This window comes from Pseudophryne corroboree, chromosome 4 (assembly GCF_028390025.1).
Source record: "Pseudophryne corroboree isolate aPseCor3 chromosome 4, aPseCor3.hap2, whole genome shotgun sequence".
NCBI lineage: Eukaryota > Metazoa > Chordata > Amphibia > Anura > Myobatrachidae > Pseudophryne > Pseudophryne corroboree.
This window is the reverse complement of record NC_086447.1, coordinates 228626236-228630966: the sequence shown is the minus strand read 5'-3', so window position 1 is coordinate 228630966 and position 4731 is coordinate 228626236. Positions and strand designations below refer to the sequence as shown.

The following is a 4731-nucleotide window of genomic DNA, read 5'->3' as shown; positions in this document are numbered from 1 at the left end:
TTAACATCTTATCTACAGTACCAACCTATTACCCACAAGCTTAATGCACTTATATGCCTTTCATTCGTATTGCAAAGCACTCAGTTGACTTTCACATGTACTGTATAGTGTACGGGAATCATAATATATTACTCTATTATTTACACAACAGATACAAACAGCATATTTTTCTTTACAGTATCTGATGGTAACTTAAATGTCATATTGCCTGCTATATGAGTTTTTTATTCCAAAATGCTATATGGACTTGTACTGTCCCATGTCCACTCTGCAAGCTTTTCAAAATACAGCTACAAAAATCATGAAATGTCTCTGATCTTTTTAATTTTTTTATCCCATCATTCAAGTCTCTCAGCTGCTTTCCTATAAAACTCCATGCGCAATTCATAATCCAATCAGCAAGTTGCTTTAAGCGCATATACTTATATGGTTTCATAACAATAAAACCCATGGCCAGTGGCGTAACTACCGTTGGTGCAGGTGGGGCAGCTGCTATGGAGCCCGAGATGCTTCAAGGGCCCGCAGCTCCTCCTGCATCCAGTCACAAGCTGCCTCTGATGCATACGCATTACCCTTTCACCCCTGCACACGGGATGAATGACTGCTGCCTATAGCACCCCCTTTGCAGCAGAGCATGAGTCAGGAGGTTGGATACATGGGACAGGAGGCCCTACCTGGCAGGCTCCAAGTCTGAGCAACAGTACCCTCAGTCCCGCGATTCGCAGGTATTTAGAGGGTGGGGCTTAATGCAGTGTAGCCCCACCCCCATCAGAGACCTCTGCTGTAGCAGATAATGTATCTCCTGCTCGCTCCCCCCTCTATCTCGCTCCCTCCCCTGTCACTTTCTATCTTGCTGTACTCTATCTCCCTGACACTGTCTATTTCTCCCTCACTCCCTTTTTGACACTCTCTTTCTGTCACTATCTCTCCCTCTCTCTCTCTCTCTCTCTCTCTCTCTCCCTGACACTGTCTCTCTCCCTCTCTCTCTAGCAGTGTCTCTCCCTTTCTCTCTCTCTCTCTCTCTCTCTCTCTCACTCTCTCATGCCCTGACACTGTATCTCTCACTGGCACTGTGTCTCTCCCGCCCACTCTTCCTCCCTGACATTATCTTTCTCACTCATCCCCTGACACTCTCCCTCTCCTTGATACTGTCTCTCTCTCCCTCTCTCTCTCTCTTTCTCTAATGCTCTCTCTCTCTTTGGCATTCTCTCTCTCCCACCCACCCCCCAACACTGTTTGTCTACCCCTCTCTCTCCCTCTCTCCTTGACACTGTCTGTCTCTTCCTCCCTGATGCTCTCTCTCTCCCTCGTACTGTCTCTTTCAACTTCCCCCTCTCTCTCTATGTCCCTGGTACTGTCTCTCTCCCTGGCACTGTCTCTCCATCCCTCTCTCTCTGTCTGGCACTGTCTCTCCCTCCCTCTCTCTCTGGCACTGTCTCTCCCTCCCTGATAGTGTGTCTCTCTTTCGCAGACTCTCTCATTTTCTCCCTCCCTGTCTATCTCACTGACACTCTCACTCTATCTTGCTCCCCCTCTCCTTCCCTCTCCCTACCTCCCTGACTCTCTCTATCTCCCTCTGACACCCTCTCCCTGATGCCCTCTCTCTCTCTCTCTCTCTTCCCCTCTCACCCCTTTTTTTTCTCTTTCTCCTTGACACTCTCTCTTTTGCTCTTTTCTCTTTCTCTTATTCCCTCTATTTCCCTGAAATTATCTCTCTCTCTCTCTCTCTCTCTCTCTCTCCCTGACCCCTCTATCTCTTTCTTGCTTCTCTATCTTTATCCCCCTGACACTTGTTATTTCTCTCTCCCATCAATCTCTCTCCTGCTTCCCTAAGGGGCATTATAGTGACAATGGCCTTTTTGGAAATAATTTATTTAGAATTTTATCTTAAACTTTTGTTCATATGCACAATCACGTCTTATTACCTTTTGGTAGCATACATTAGATTAAACGAAAGGGTAATTCGGAAAATGTTGTATCATCATTTTGTCATACTTGTTATATTAAGGGCATAATTCAGTTCTGACTGCAGCAGCAAATTTGTTAGCTAATGGGCAAAACCATGTGCACTGCGGGGGAGACAGATATAACATGTGTAGAGAGTTAGATTTGGTATACTAGATTTGCTAGGTGACCTCTCATTAGTGATCCCAGAGTAGAGGACAATCTTTCTACTATCATACCACACTGTCAACACCCAACCCCGTCCGATCTTGGAAGTGAAGCAGTGTTGGGGTTTGTTAGTACTTGGATGGGAGACCTCCTGCGAAGACCCAGTTTAGTAGAAATCAGGGCCACTGGCATACTCCGCGCCTAACATTGACAGCAGATTCACCACTTGATGCTTTTTTTCTACTCTTATATGTATCTGAAAATCATGATAGGTGCTAATGAACTACCTTTTTTGTGTGATCACTAATCAGATATTTTGCAGACAATCATGTATAACCAATCCATGTGTCTATGAATCCTGTGAATCTCACTACATGACATCCACACTAACTATACCCGTGATTTGAGAATAGACCAATAGGTCTTGATTATAACATTTGTCTAATTGGTCCAATGACTTTGAATTAATTGGTATAAATCCTCTGCATCTTTGGAAATCTGATGGACCAAAGACACATAAAGTTTTTATGTACATGTGTTGTCTTGTATTGTTGTTTGTTTGTCTTATTGGATACACCATGGTAACCCCATTTAAGTGATACTAATTAAAGTTTATTGGTTTTAATCTCACACATGATCTAATTACCTTTAACTAACCTCAAGAGTGCGCCCACACAAGAGTCTTCTTTTCCTCTTTGTCTATGTGATTTTCATAGGGCCACCAAACAATATTTGCTTAAAATCATTTCAACACATCATGTGATATCATTGTTTCACAATTTAAGTCACCAGGGCACCCTAGCACTGGTTGTTTTCAATATCTCCTTGCTGGAGTATATCGTCATCAAAGTTTATTTTTAAGGCACATATAGGGGTCTATTTACTAAACCTTGGATGGAGATAAAGTGAATGAAGATAAAGTACCAGCCAACCAGCTCCTAACCATAATTTTATAAACGCAACCTATAACATGGCAGTTAGGAGCTGATTGGCTGGTACTTTATCTCCATCCATTTTATCTCCATCCAAGACTTAGTAAATAGACCCCACAGTACCATAGTCAAGGAAACAGTGAGATAAAATAACAGACACATGGCATGTCATGTAAGAGCAGTTGCGTGTCATGACACAGCATATGTAAGTCCTCAGAACAGGTATTTTAATGCACAGAATGTGAAAATCATACATATCATGCAACAATCATACAGTTAGCTGTAGCATAAATTGTAGACAGTTGGGCAGATATGAAACATCAGGTTCAGAAGTCATTGCTGGTGACAGCTTACAGTGTAGACCACAGGTATATTTATTATTAACGAACCCAGATAAGAAGATCCACAAGTGGTACAAATTATTTCACTTGTGATTCCATCAGGTGACATGGGAAACATGCTCACACACTATTAGGGTGACCTGAACATTACATTTGGGAAAATTGCTTTTTATTTCAAAGTTTTGAGATAGAATTATTATATACCATTTGCACCACATAGTTTGCATTAGTTTCATGCACAGGAGTAGTTATAGTCAGCTAGGTATGCCAACTGGGCATATGTTACTCTCGAACTGCATGTACAGAAAAATGTGTATATACAGTACAGTATATAGTACATAGTCTATCTCCATCACATCTACACTTTCGTAGTACACCTACCTCCTTATTTGCTGCTAGAAGAACCAAAATACACCTACTCCTGAACAATGTTGTCATGACATCACAGCAAGAGTGTGCATGCAGCCAACAGGACCAGCAAACAGAGGAGTGCATGGAGAGTCCTATGAACACTCCAGAAGGCTCTGTATACTGCAAGGTGAGTGCCCACCCCCAGAGTGAGTTAAGGATGCCCAGAGTGGCTGTACAGGCCAGGCACCCTGCAACAAGTCAAATGTAAGTGCCATGGGGCAGTGACAGTGCTACCCTCTGGACCCTGTGTGCTTGGCTGTGGCAAATCTCGCACACCCCTAGTTACAGTCCTGGCTACTAGTCAATACCATAAGTCAGTGGTTCCCAAATGCGGCCTCAAGGCAACCCAACAGTCCAGGATTTAAGGCTATTCATGCTTAGGCAGAGGTGACTTACATTAGTATCTCAGTCAGTTTGATTATACCATTTGTGCACAAACAGGAATATCTCTTAAACCATGACTGTCTGGGTGTCTTGAGTAATAAATTTGGGAACCACTGCCATAAGTCCATATTACCACTTAGTTATTTGACATGCCCGCCCCTCACTGAACTTTGCTTGCATGAGAGTGTCTTGTTACAGGCCAGTTACTTTCAACTGAGCAACAGCACCAAAAAGTACAATAAAACTAATTCCCCAGCATTACTGATAGTATTTGTGTGTGTCATTTAAAGATATACACTATGGGGGTTATTCAGAGTTGATCACAGCTGCAACTTTGTTAGCAGTTGGGCAAAATCATGTGCACTGCAGGTGTTGCAGATATGTAATGTGCAGAGAGAGTGAGATTAGGGTGGGTTATTTTGTTTCTGTGCAGAGTAAATATTGGCTGCTTTATTTTTACACTGCAATTATAATTTCAGTTTGAACACACCCCACCCAAATCTAACTCTGTCTGCACATGTTATATCTGTCTCCCCTGCAGTGCACATGGC

General features: G+C 42.8%; 1 pseudogene; it reads left to right on the top strand.

Moving 5' to 3' along the window:
• The first annotated feature begins 2169 nt into the window (after positions 1–2169).
• Positions 2170–2288, top strand: LOC134913089 (5S ribosomal RNA; annotated as a pseudogene).
• Positions 2289–4731: the final 2443 nt, after the last annotated feature.